The sequence below is a fragment of the Epinephelus lanceolatus genome, chromosome 10 (assembly GCF_041903045.1).
Source record: "Epinephelus lanceolatus isolate andai-2023 chromosome 10, ASM4190304v1, whole genome shotgun sequence".
NCBI lineage: Eukaryota > Metazoa > Chordata > Actinopteri > Perciformes > Serranidae > Epinephelus > Epinephelus lanceolatus.
In genome coordinates this window covers 45,584,154-45,599,354 of record NC_135743.1, presented here as the reverse complement: position 1 = coordinate 45,599,354, position 15,201 = coordinate 45,584,154, and positions in this window count along the sequence as shown.

Sequence of the window (15,201 nt, the reverse complement as noted above, 5' to 3'; positions counted from 1 at the left end):
AAAAGACCTCTCCAAATCAAGCTCCCGGGCTAAATTTCAACCCCAGCCCGCCCCTGCCACCCCTGTTAATAGCATAAACATTTACACTACTGCGCACGGGGAGACAGAGACCTGCTCTGCTCCAGACACACTCGACACCTTGGACAGCACGGCGCACCTGACTGTTGTCGGTGTGTACATGTTAATTTGATTTCAATCATTTTTTTTTTAAATCTGGACATGTGCAGGTGGACTCAGCCAGTGCTAAGAAAGGTCCTATGCCTGCCTGTTGGAGAGATAGAGAGAAGATTAAAGTGTCAAATTGCGGTAAAAGATGCTGTATAAAAGACAGGCTACAACTTTTTTTCCTTGTCCACCCCTGGAATTATTCTCTAAAATTTTACTGTTTGTTGTCCCCCCCAACTTTGAAACGGGATTTTCGCCCCTGTATGTATTTATGGTTTCAACTCTCTAGAAAGGCACCAGTTTTATCGCTTTTACCATGTGAATCAGCACATTCCAACTACTGCTCCTTGATGACTTCTTTTGTGTCAGGTGCATGCTACTGGTGTAACCTTAACGACTGTATGTGATGCGGTCCATGTGTGTTGTACTTTACACTGTATCACCTGACTATCAAGAGCTCTCTCTCTCTCTCTCTCTCTCTCTCTCTCTCTCAGTGAGCAGGCTGTAACTGCTTCTAGACAAATAACTCATATTCTAATATTTACCTAGTGTTACAGGATTTGTTGAATTTTTTTGTGGCTGATAATAAAACAAGTAATAGTCATAGCAGTTCATAACATACATAATATCAGGCTGACCATGGTCATCTTATGTGATGAAATTAGCTTTTTTGAAAGTCTGTTGATATCGATTGTAATTTCAACAGTCTTGCTGTCTGCTCATGTAGTGACAAAGTCTGCTCATATAATAGATTAATAATAAACCGTTGATCCTGTTCAGGATCACATGGGGCTGATTATAGCATCACTGAGCCACTCATTAGACAGGGGGGACAGAGCACAACAACTACTCAAATCACTGTCTGCTTCTCACACTCAAATTCAATTTATAACGCATTGAACCTCATGCAGCAACTTTTTCCCAATTTTGCTCTTAATTTTCTGTTAAGAGAAAAAAAAGTAAGCTCCAGATGCACTAAATGTTCTCAACTGTCCAAATCTGCTCTGACCCAGGCTAAATGTTGAACCCCATTTGATCATGATAGCATAGGTAGTGCCCTCTAAACACTATATAAGGGCAGATGTTAACTCTGACCCGTGTCCAAGAATTGAGGAGATGTCACCAAAAAAGCTGTAAAAAGAAGAACTTCAGCAGGAGTGAAATCGACATAACATTAAATAAACACATGATTTTCCATAGCATCGTTACTGGTGTTACAGGAAAAATTAAAAAACCCAGCAATGGCAGAACATTTGTGATGCTGTGAATGCTGTGCTAGCAGCAGTGGTGGAGGAATTATTCAGATCCTTTAATTAAGTATAAGTATTAAAAACACACTGTAAAAATACTCTGTTACTACTAAAAGTCCTACATTGAAAATGTTATTTGAGTAAAAGTATATGAGTTCAATCAAACATTTTTAAATCAATCAATTAATCACAGGGTGGCATAGTGTTAGAGTGGTTGGCTTTGTTGCCTCACAGCCAGAGGGTTCCAGGTTTGAACCCGCCAGCTGAAGATAAGGAAACATTACTGAATCCCAGAAATCAGTGGATACTTACAAAATTAAAACAAATTGTGGATACGAACAAAAATAAGAGAAAATGTGTACATACATTGTTTCTTGCACGAGGACCATTAATTGCCCAAGTACACACGGCTTTCATCCAACAGATTTAACTGAGATTTTCCCTTGTTTTAAAATGTATTATCTTTTTCACATGTATGAAATGTTTTAAAATAATAACTGTAAACATGCTGCCTAACCAAATTATATAAACAATGCATGGTTATTACAGGATTTGCAGTTTCAGATCTTGTGTTGGCGGGTAGGGTTGGATTGTGGAATGAATGTTGTAAACACTTTTTAATGAATGACAGTGAAGCTGTAACTGGCTAAGTATTACCCTTGGATCAGGAGCATGATACCAAATTAACCACCTGTTGCACACTATATGTATGACAATCACCCACACATTCTCCCTCTTTCTACCGACTGGGAAGGAAAAGACAGGGCCAGCCTCCACCACTGAATGACAATAAAAGGTTAAAGGTTCACTTTTGTTCACACAACCGTGTTTACATACGCAAACATTTGTTTTATTTCACACCGTACACCATGTGACAACAGTATACCAAATCAGTCATAAGGAATGTGAGCTGGCACCACCTACAGGTCATAAAGCTGTACAGAGGAGATTATAACCATATTGAAGTAAAACAACAGAACACAATCAATTGAGTGTAAGCAGGCTAATAGTAAAAATAAAACAAACAAACAAACAAACAAACAAAAAACACTAGCTTCCTGGAGCATGAGCCCATGCTGATCAAATGGAATGTAAACAAAAGAGGGCCAAGACAGGGAAACAATAAGCTAGAGCTGCAACTAACAATTAATTCTGTTTTTGATTAATTGGTCAATCATCCTCTTAAAGGGCCAATAAGCGAAATTCATCATTTCTAGACGGAAGGAATTAAAAAATTGCTATGTGAAGAACTAGAGGTGTAATTTAATCTGGAGTATAGCATGACCTCACTCACCCTGTCTCTGTGTTGATCTCCAGCCCCTTGTTTACAAGCCGGTCTGGCTGCGCATTCGTGTACGTTCTTGTGAATGGCTCAGAGCAGAGGTAGAGGGAAGTGTTATGTATGCTGTTGGACTGCATTTCCCAGTGTTCTCCTGTGTTTTCCCCGCCCCTTTCCCCAGTGTCTGTCTGTGTCTTGTGGCTTCCCTTCCCTGGCTCCTGGCTGATTACACTCACCTGGCTGACTACACACACCTGGCTGATTACACTCACCTGCCTTCCATCAAGCTCATCAACCTCCAGTCTATGAGGCCGTTTACACGTTGCCGGCTATTTTCATAAACGGACATTTCACCGTCTCCGTTTTCAAAAAGATCTTCGTTTACAGTTACCCGTGTGTATATACACAAGAGCATGCCAAACCTGTAGGTGGCAGTGTAACGAGAAGCTCAAGCCTTCCATGTATCCATTGTCACCATAGCAACATAGGTCGCACTTTTTACACAGGCGCAAGTTCCGGCGCATACTGTGACGTCGGCTGCCTATAACTCCGTTTATCTCCGTTTATCTCAGTTTACATGCAAACGCGCAACCGGAGTTTTCCAAAATCTCCACTCTGGCCGGAGTTTTTAGAAAGACTCGTTTTCAGAGGAGAAATCTCCGTTTGCGTGTAAACGAAGGGCACAAACGAAGGAAGATGTCTCCGTTTATCAAAATCACCGTGTACGTGTAAACGGCCTCTATATCTACCCCTGGTTCTCACCCACTCATCGCCAGAATGTTGTTCAACCCTCTGTGGTAGTTCTCTCAGGCCAGACTTTAAAAAAAACAATTTATTGCTTGTGATTCCCTGTGTTGTTTCTGCCTTTTTGTTAATCCTGATTCTCCGTATGTTCCAGGACCAGTACGCATCTGTCTCTCCGTTCTCCAACCAACCTGCCAGCCATCCTGCGAAGCAGCGTTGGTAGGGACCTCGGCCCCTCGCCGTCGTCCCCCAGCTCACAATCAATCAATCAATCACTCACTATCACAAATCACAATTTGCCTCACAGGGATTTACAGCATACAACATCCCTCTGTCCTCAGGACCCAATGATACAGAAAGGGAGACAGAGAGAGATGCAGGACAGACGATAATGACAGTAGCTTACAACAATTTTAATGAAAGTAATAATATTATAATTATAATTCTGGCAATTGTGGTACAATATGTTGAATTAATATCTGATTAATATCTAATATCTGAGAGAGAGAGAGAGAAAGAGAGATGTGTGTCTGTGTGTGCCATACTTCTACTGTTATTATACACATATGATTATTGTCACATATGTATAGTATCAGATATTAATATATACTTCCCACATGTTGTACCACAATAGCCAGAATCATAAGTCAAACTCAATTTTAAAAACTGTAAAGGGTTCTTATGAAGGTGGTGTGAGCGTATATTTTGAAAGTTGCAGACATAAGCCATGTGACCTAATGAAACTTTGACATGTGTGATGATCAAACAACACATCCATATTCATTTGAAATCATGTGACCTAGTGAAAGCTTGAGTGATGTGTACTGGCTGCTTTGAGGATCTAAGTGCAGCAGTCACACACAAATATATACTAAGACCTACAAATGTTGAATTAATATCTGATTGTATACATATGTGACACTAATCATATGTGTATAATAACAGTAGAAGTATGACACACCCAGACACACAGACATAGACGGCCGAGTTGGCGACATGCAGAGAGGGAGAGAAGGGAGAAAGAGGACAGAGGGGGGAGAAAGAGAGACAGAGAGAGAGGGGGGACAGGGAGTGGAGTGTGTGTGTGTGTGTGTGTGTGTGTGTGCGCGTAATTGTGTCGCCAAAAATTGCAAATTATGAGCTGCAGGTTGCTTTCAGGTTACATTATTTTTTTTCTCCATCTCTCTTTCTCTCTCTCTCTCTCTCTGTCTCTCTGTCTCTCTCTCTGTCTCTCTCTCCCTCCCTGTCGTTCTCTCTCATACATACACCCACAATGAATATTTGGTATGTATAGTCTGACTAGGAGTTAAAAATCAAAAAAAAAATTAATATTTTTATGGTTGTTTTTCAACAAAGACAAAAAAAAAGTCCTGAAGGGGAACAGTGTCTATTTTTATTGAAAAATAGAAACTGCCCCCAAAAATGATAATGCATCAAAATTGGTGTTGTTATTTATCATTCACATATCACAGACTGTGATAAATAAAATAAAAAAATCCATCCAACATTTATTATATAGTTAATCTTAATTCATCTTTTTTTTTTTTTATTTATTTATTAAAGTAACAGTTACTTCATGTAAATAAAATGGCAAATAAATTGTGAAAATCCTCAAAAGGAATGAATATTTGATATGCATAATCTGAGTACAAGTTGGTTAAAAGATTTAAGCAAAAAAATGTAGAGAAATATATTAATATTTAATATTTTTTAGTTGTTCACACCATGCCGAAGGGGATAGGTGTGATTTTTTATAAGGGGGCCCGCAGGGTTAAAAATGCAGGGTTCTTATGAAGGTGGTGTGAGCTTATATTTTGAAAGTTGTAGATAATGAAACTTTGACATGTGTGATGATCAAACAACACATCCATATTCATTTGAAATCATGTGACCTAGTGAAAGCTTGAGTGATGTGTACTGGCTGTTGTGAGGATCTAAGTGCAGCAAACAGACACAAATATATACTAAGACCTATAAATGTTGAATTAATATCTGATTGTATACATATGTGACACTAATCATATGTGTATAATAACAGTAGAAGTATGACACACACAGACACACAGACATAGACGGCCGAGTTCTCGACATGCAGAGAGGGAGAGAAGGGAGAAAGAGGACAGAGGGGGAGAGAGAGAGAGAGAGAGAGAGAGAGAGAGAGAGAGAGAGAGGGGTGACAGGGAGTGGAGTGTGTGTGTGTGTGTGTGTGTGTGTGTGTGCGTGCGTGTAATTGTATCACTAAAAATTGCAAATTATGAGCTGCAGGTTGCTTTAAGGTTACATTAATTTTTTTCTCCATGTCTCTCTCTCTCTCTCTCTCTCTCTCCCTCTCCCTGTCTTTCTCTCTACATACATACACCCACAATGAATATTTGGTATGTATTAGTTAAAAATCAAAAAAAAAATTAATATTTTTATGGTTGTTTTTCAACAAAGACAAAAAAAGTCCTGAAGGGGAACAGTGTCTATTTTTATTGAAAAATAGAAACTGCCCCCAAAAATGATAATGCATCAAAATTGGTGTTGTTATTTATCATTCACATATCACAGACTGTGATAAATAAAATAAAAAAATCCATCCAACATTTATTATATAGTTAATCTTAATTCATGTTTTTTTTTTCATTAAAGTAACAGTGACTTCATGTAAATAAAATGGCAAATAAATTGTGAAAATCCTCAAAAGGAATGAATATTTGATATGCATAATCTGAGTACAACTTGGTTAAAAGATTTAATCAAAAAAATGTAGAGAAATATATTAATATTTAATATTTTTTAGTTGTTCACACCATGCCGAAGGGGACAGGTGTGATTTTTTTCATAAGGGGGCCTGCAGGTTTAAAAATGCAGGGTTCTTATGAAGGTGGTGTGAGCGTATATTTTGAAAGTTGCAGACATAAGCCATGTGACCTAATGAAACTTTGACGTGTGATGATCAAACAACACATCCGTATTCATTTGAAATCATGTGACCTGGTGAAAGCTTGAGTGATGTGTACTGGCTGCTGTGATGATCTAAGTGCAGCAAACAGACAAAAATATATACTAGTTAATGTCAGTGGAGAAACTGAGCAGGACTACATGTATTCCAATTCTTAATGAGTTAAAAGACTTTAACCAGGACATCTTGTATTTACAGGTTTTTGGTATCATGCATTTCTTTCAAAGTTTTAGGAATGACTTTGGGAAATGTTATACTGTCATCTCTGTGTGACCACACACACACACAGACACACTTCATTCTGACACACAGGCTGTCAGAGTGAAGCTTTTGTTATGCTAATTAAGGACTGCATGCAGCTCACACAGACAGCAGAATGGGTTGAAAGTTTCTCAAACTAGTCCTTTTAGCTCCCAAACCGTGGGTCCCATCTTCAATCTGAAAGCATCACCAGATAGATAAACTTGTTCTGAACGCACAAATATAAAGCTTGTATGTCTATGGACTGAAAAATGTCACCTTAATCACAAGTTTACAGTGTGTTGACCCTCATCTTTTCTTCCAGAGATCATCATGAGGAGTTGTGTCCTGCACCTTCTAACGCTTCTAAAATCCAAACCATTCAAGTTATGACAAAGTCCTTCACAAGTAATGTTCAGCAGGGGTAGAGCTGTAACGTGTGCAAGTTTGAAGCAGTTATGATAAACGGTGTAGGAGCAAATAATTTTTGAGCGACAGAATTTGTGAAAAACGCCATCTTACATTCAAAGACCGACAGCGCACTTCCTGTTGGAGTTAGGTCAGGGGTTGCAGTGCGACATTTGTAGATCTTTATGAGACTAACGAGACAGTTTTGGTTTAGTCTTTCTAAGTGGTTCCTACCCGTCGCACAGGGCATTTTAGTGTGTCTAGGTGGCACAACAAATCGTCAGGAGGTTTTGGAGCACATCACCTGAAACACGCCATAACATCCAAACCATTCGAGGATTGAAAAAGTTACGCACAATAATTGATAAGGACACTTTGAACAATAATGTGTGCGAGTTTGAAGCCGATACGATAAACGGTGTAGGAGGAGATGTTTTTTAAAGGAATTTCTTTTATTGAGGAAAACTCTTACTTTGAAAGGAAATAGCTCACTTCCTGTTGGGTTTAGGTCAGAGGTGCGAGTACGTGATTTGTAGGTCTTGATGAGACGAACACGGCTGTTTCGGTTTGAGCTTCCTACGACGTTCCTACTGGCTGCAGCGGCCATTTTAGTGGTCTGAACTGTTAGGTGGCGCTAGAGAGCCCATTTTGGCACTTTTCAGATTAATTGTTTCATTTTATAAAATTTTTCGCCAGTCTGGACATGCGTGCCAATTTTGGTGAGTTTTGGAGCATGTTCAGGGGGTCAAATTCCAGTTTAAAGTCGCGGCGAATGAAAGAAAGAAACAATAATAATAATAATTAAAGCTGCAAGCAGCGTTTGGCGGGACCTCGCACTCGGGCCCGTTTCGGCCCCCAGCTTATGTCTTCACTGTGAATTATTTAGAAATATCAAACATGTTGCCACAAACATCAGAAAATCCTTACAGAGCTGAACGTTTTAATGTTTGAATGCTTTCTGTAGCTGTAGGTATGGATAAGTGATGGCACAATATGCAAATTAGATGAGTGAATTTATTCCCATCAGATTCCTCGTCCTTTATTTTGAGGAAGAGACAACAAAAACAACACAAAACAAAATAAATTTACTGTGTAAATATGTTCAACATTTTGAACATATTTACTGTGTAAATATGTTCAAAATGTTGTTTTACTGAGATGTATGAAATCCAATATGGCCGCCGCCTAGTGACGTCACAATATGCAAATTAGATAAGTTAATTTACTCCCATGACAAACTTTGGGTCATGATGAATATTTTTCTCATTTACAGTATGCCTTTATGTCTTACCACTTTCAAGCCACAGCCTTTTGAAATGTTGAAATGAAAATGGAATATTTTCCTCAATAAACTCTGGCACCTAAAGGGTTAAAATGGAGATTGTGCCCCTGTCATGTCTGCATGTAAGATTTAGACACACACACACATCATGTTTCTGTGAGTTTGTGTGTGACAGCGGTTGCCATGGTGATGAAGTAAGTGCACCTGGCAGAAGAGCAGAGAGAGAGAGTGACAGAACACAGAGAGACCTGTTTTAGTGGAGATTTAACTCCTCGAACAAGTTCTTCCCATTCCCAAACCGCTGGTCCAATCATCAAAATAATGTGATCATGAGAGAGATAAAGTTATACAGAAGATCTGTTTAGCAGCAGTTGAACTGGTATGTGTGCGTCTTTAAAGCCGACACAATAAACGGTGTAGGAGGAGATGTGTTTTTTTTTAAGAGCACGTTTGAGGGGAAATCTTACTTTGAAAGGGCAAATAGCTCACTTCCTGTTGGAATTAGGTCATGGGTGTCAACGCATGATTTGTAAGTCAAACACACCAGTTTTGGTTTGATCTTGATACGACATTCCTACGGGCTGCAGTGGCCAGTTTAGTGCACCTATGTGGCGCTAGAGAGCCCATTTTGGCACTGTAGGGGTTAATAATGTGTGTGTTCTGTTTTAAATGAAGTTTCTGCTGCTGTAATCTGTCCTTTAAAGATTGTGAGACACACAGACCAGAGAACCCTGTGGCTGTGTCTGTGTGTGCAGCCGTTGTCATGGCGATTAATGACTTGCCTGCACCTGGGGCAGACACAGACACGTCAGGAAAGCAGATCACCAAAGGCTGTTTATAAAGGGATTTAACTCCTCCAACAAATGCTTCGCATACCCAAACCGTTGGTCCAAGCAAGAAAATAAAGTGATTTTGAGAGACAGCCACGTCTTGTGAACGCGCGTGTCGCGTTTTATATTTCTCGAGTCAAAAATGTGGTCAGGGGAGCGAGTTTAAAATGTGTTGCACCCCAGCTGTTTCCAGAAATTTCTCCTCTGAGTTTACATGGGAGTGAATGAGAAAAAAATCAGCGCTCCCTTCGCTTTGGAGCCACTCAGCAAAAATATGTATGTGTGAGAGATTCCATGTCAACATATCTGTGAGCTGGACAAATTTTCCTACGTTTTGTGGTATAAATTGTGTGTGTACAGTGAAAATTGTGGCCATGGCAGCGAGTTAAAGACAAAAGTTTTAGACAATTTTTAGAGCCCTCTCCACTCTAGCTCACAGCATTCCGTGCAATACACACCCATTGTAAACTGAGAATTTCTCCACTTTTGCTCATGGTACTTTGAGAGGCACAGATGAAAAATGGTAAAAGATATGAAAAAGATGAAAACATGAGTGAATAGATGAGACCTGTGGCAACATTTGAGAGTTGGAATGGAGTCTGTAGCACAAAGTATGGAGACGCTGTAAATGCTAGAAAAAGCCCTAAGATTGGTCTCTTTCTCTCCCCTGCTGCCATTCATTTCCTATGGGACAGCTTTCGAAGATCGCCAGGACGTTTTTCTGACATCTCACCTTATGGAGCCCATAAAATCCAAACTAAGCGAGTAATGGAAAAGTTACGAATAACTTTTGATTAGAACGAGTTGATCTGTCATCTGTGCAAGTTTGAAGCCGATTGGATAAGCGGTGTATGAGAAGAAGATTTTTTAGGAAAGGCAGTTTTAAGGCAAAATCTTACTTTGAAAGGGCAAATAGCTCACTTCCTGTTGGATTTAGGTCAGGAGTGTCAGCGCGTGATTTTTAGGCCTTCATGAGACGAACACGCCACTTTTGGTTTCATGTTTCTTTTTTTTTTTTTCTTTTTTTTTTACTTGTCTGCATTGGTCTTCATAGCTTAGCGCCACTAAAGGGTGTAAGCTTCTTGTGAAGATTGATGCACTGTTAATCTTGCAGTCAAGTATTTTATATCCATAATGCGTGGTTGTGACCGTCACCCACCCTCCCTGGAGACTAGCTTATCAGCCTTTATTGGAAAAACTTCCTAATATGAGTCAGAGAGGGCCGTGATACACCAAAGTGTGTCAGGGGGAAAGTAAGGAAACAAGCAAGGGGGAGGGGGCAGGTGCTTAAGTCCTGAGTTATATAGTGATAGTGCATGCGGAGAAGAAGGAGGAAAAACAAACAAATAAACAAACAAACGAAAAAAAAAACGGGAGAAACAGACAGTGTAGCTGATGTATTGTGGCCTTGAGGTGGTTGTGCTCCATGCAGATTATCGAAAATAAACATATACATGTCTACTATACTGTACTGAAAAACAAAAACAAAAGAGAAGTCTATACTGAACACCAAAAATGTGAGAGTCTTGGTGGAGGGGGAAAGCCCAATTGCAGAGAAGAGTTGCCAGCGCGGTGTGGTAGGTTTGAGAAGCAAGTGGGCCCCTTTGGAGTGATCCCATCGGTTCTTTGCGATGCGTCACGGAGCTGAAGTATCGAACATGCATGTGTGTATTTGAACCCTCCCAATGTGTTTATGAAAACCATCACCAGGGTCCAGGGCCAGCCCTGCGGGGGAAGGGGGGCGGTATGGCACCCCAAGACCGCAGGAGCGCCCAGACCCCAAGACCAGGGAGCCGCAGAGGCTGCAGGACACCTCGCAGGCCCAAGGACCCAGGGCGGCGAAGGCCGGCACCCCCAGAGAGCCAGAGACACACCCCAGACAGGCGGGGCAGGAGGGCCCGCCCACCCACCGCCCGACGCGGACCGCCCCCACCCCCCTCCCCCAACCACCACCCGCCCCCGACCACCCACCCGCCCCCACCCCCATCCCCCACCCACGGACGCACCCAGGGACCACCCCCGACCCAATGACCCAATGAGGGAGAGAACCAGCACCGCACCGGACGGGCCCGCACCAGGCGCCGGCCACCAGCAGACGCCGGACCGGACAGTAATGAGAGCCCACCCAGGCCCGGGCGGACGAGGGAGGCAAGGAGGCGGTGATACTGCAAGGCATATGTCCCCGGCGCATCGGGAACCAGGGGACCGCAAAGGGCCACCCGCCCAAACCCCCCAGGACGGGCCCCCACCAACACACAGGAGAGAGCGGACCGCCACGAGCAGTCAATCCCCCATCGGGACCCCATAGCAGAGGGCCCATAAACCACAGCCGGTCAGGAGGCAGAACCCCAGCAGGAACCCACAGAACCCCCAGGGCGCCACCCGGCCCACCCGCCACAGGGCCACGGGACCCCCCAGACACCGGGAACCCAGCCAAACCACCATGATGTAAATGGGCTCCCTGGCTCCAACCCTCAGCCCAGGAGGGCCGGGCCTCACTAGCCACGCCATGCGTATCTACAGTGTGTGTAAACCCACCACCCCCCCCCCCCCCCCCTTACTATGATTCTCCGATCCCTGACGGAGAAACATTAACCCTACACCGTGAATGTGAATGTGAGTGCCCATAAGTGTGATGTGGTGCATTAAAATTGAGGGACATAGGAGACAGGTGGGGGCAAGGCTGATGGCTACAGCACACTGCTGTCCTGCAGCCCGTGCAGCCATAAGGCACCTGGAACCTGTTCCCATCTGTCCCCCAAGATGTAGGTGTATGTGGTGCTTTAAAATTGGAGAACAGATAAGGATGGGCTGGGGGGCAGCATGGAGGGCTACCGGACACCACTGTCCCATAGCCTGCCCCATTATGAAGCCCCCCAATCCATCCGTGGTCTGCACGGTCTGGTTTCATGTTTCTACGACATTCCTACAGGCCGTGGTGGCCATTTTTGTGTGCCTAGGTGGCGCTAGAGAGCCCATTTTGGCACTTTAGGGGTTAATGTCATGATTTTCTAAAATTTTTCACCGGTTCTGATGTGCGTGCCAATTTTGGTGAGTTTTTGAGCATGTTTAGGGGGTCAAATTCCAGTTCAAAGAGGCGGCGGGAGAAAGAATAAAGAATAATAATAATAAACGGAGCAAAAACAATAGGGTCCTCGCCTTTGGCGAGGACTGCTCTGTGAGCAGTCCTCTGCCTTAGGGCTCGGTCCCTAATAATAATAATAATAATAAACACAGCCTTCGGCGAGGACTGGTCTGTGAGAATAAACGCAGCAAAAAGTATAGGGGGGGTCCTCGCCTTTGGCGAGGACTGGTCTGTGAGTAGTCCACTACTGTTGGAGTCGGTCCACAATAAACGCACGCAGCAAAAACAAGAGGGTCCTCGCCTTTGGCGAGGACTGCTCTGTGAGCAGTCCTCTGCCTTAGGGCTCGGTCCCTAATTACAGCCCTCGCTCCCCCATGTAACCGTGGGGGCCTGAGGCACGTGGGGGTTGTGGCGCGACGCGAGAAGGGAGAAAACACCTGGCAGGAGCGAAAAAAACGCAATGTTTCGTTCATCCACCAGGTGGCGCTATGAGCGTAACCAGATGTGGCCAGGTACGGACCGTCATCACACATGTGAAGTTTCGAGCAAATCTGACAATGTCAATGTATAATAGGGCATTTCCTGTTTCCACAAGGGGGCGGCATGAGCGTAACCAGATGTGGGCAGGTGCGTTCAGGGGTGGACCCTCATCACACGTGAAATTTCGAGCAAATTGAACAATACATGAAGGATTTATATCAAGTTGATGTTCCGTGGCGAAGGATGAAAAGTCGCCACTGCTGCGGCCTGCAACATGACAGGACACGTGTGTCACTGTGGAGATTCATCAGCTTGATCGTCATGTGGCCACAAAATGGAGTTTACAGTAGATTACAGTAGGGTCCTACGGACAACTTCGTCGTCGCTCAGACCCTAATAAACAGCGCGATTTCAATAGGGTCCTCCGTGGACGACTTTGTCGTCGCTCGGGCCCTAATAATAATAATAAACAGCGCGATTACAATAGGGTCCTCACGGACGACTTAGTCGTCGCTCTGGCCCTAAAAATCCTTGCATTTCAATAGGGTCCTCGCACCGCTAGGTGCTCGGGCCCTAACAATAATTCCTTCAGTTTCAAGAGGGCTTTCGCCCGGCCTTCGGTCAGTGCTTGGGCCCTAATAATAATAAACAACGCGATCACAATAGGGTCTTATGCGGACGACTTTGTCGTCGCTCGGGCCCTAATAATAATAAACAGCGCGATTACAATAGGGTCCTCATGGACGACTTCATCATCGCTTGGGCCCTAATTAATCTACATTTAGCCTTTGCCGGCAGTTTTAAATTTGATTCAATGTCACCCGCTCTGGCCCCAAGGAATCCATTTGACTATGGTTGCTGGTGTTGCTGACTTCACATTTCTCAGAATAGAGCTGCCAATCACCAGAGTTTTCTCCTCAGCGGGTGTGTCGCTGAGTGTGGAAAAACGGTGAAGAGACTTGTGGTGAACCGTGGGCTTCAACTACACTTCTCTCGGACAGTTACCCAACCTCCTGGCTGCATGGGGGTCACCAGGGGACCGCTAGCGGAGGCTATGCTATGTGGCCCTGTGCCGGCTACAGGGGGCTGGCTAACTACCGCAGCTACAGAGTGATTTTCCATGGTGCGGAGCTGCGCTTCCAATTCACTAAGCCTCGCCTCCAATTCAGCAAATAAACTACATTTGTTAAATGTACCACTGTCGCTAGAGGAAGCAGAAGAATAGCTAAACATCTGGCACACAGAGCAAGAGAGAGAAGGAGAAGAAGCCATCACAACTGTTAAGCTAACGTAGCTAACAAGGCTAATAGCGTGTAAACAACAGCTAAGATTAGCAAGTTGTTGAAAGAAGAGGAGAGCTATGAGTGCTTAAACGGAACTAGTGTGGCTTAAAACGTGAAGTAGATGGTTAGCAGTTGAAGTGAGGAAAATCAGAAAACTAGATGGAAATCACACAACACACTTACCGTAGAACGCCAGCACGTCATAAGACGTATGCTACGCTAGTTAGAAAACAAATGTACCGAGTGCTATGGTGGCTCTATGGTGGATACTGTCGCTGTCGCCAACGATGCACTGCTGAAATTCTAAATTGCGGCCAAAACGGCCCTTCCAATGTTTTCAGCTAAATCGCCTGACATGTTGGCAAGCAAGGAGAGCATGGAGAAAATGACCGACAGTGGAGTGTAAATTCTGCGCCCTCCATGTTAGCAGATGGGACACTAAAAACTCAGAGTACAAGTCAAATAAAATTTCCCCAAACATGGTTTCTGTCATTGTAGGTAGTTCTTATCACACTGGTGTATGTTCAAGTGTTCATTTTCTCCAATTAGTTTGGTTTTAATTCATTATTTGATGCTATAAACACAGTCTTACCACCCAGGCTTTTATTTTGATACTTTCGGTAACCGGCAGTGTGTATTTGCATATTAGCTAAATATTTAGTTTCACCAAGTACATTTAATTAACATTTAGATTCGATTTAACATTTAGATTTACATTTAATATTTATATTTAGATTTAATATTTAGATTTAGATGTAACATTTAGATTTATATTTAACATTTAGTTTTAACATTTAGATTTAGATTTAACATTTAGGTTTAACATTCAATATTTAGTTTTAACTTTGACATTATATTTAACATATTTCAAATATTGCTGTAAATGTGGTAAAAAGTGACTTTAAAAAAATCACATCACTTTTTTAAATGTTTGAAGCTAAATGTGGCAAAATGTTGCTGTTAATTTCAGTGAGAGCCACTTTACAAATGGCACCCCATACTCTTCCCATCCCTGCACATTACACATTTGGCCTAATGTATCAATAACTGTAAATAATTTCCCACAATTAGTACCTTTACCCATAATGGTGTACATTTGACTGTGAATACTGTTTCGTACTTTTACCTAATCATTTGAATGCATGTCTTTTAGTGTATATTAACCTACTTTGGAGTTCATTTTGATACTCCCTTTGGTAAAAGAGTTAACT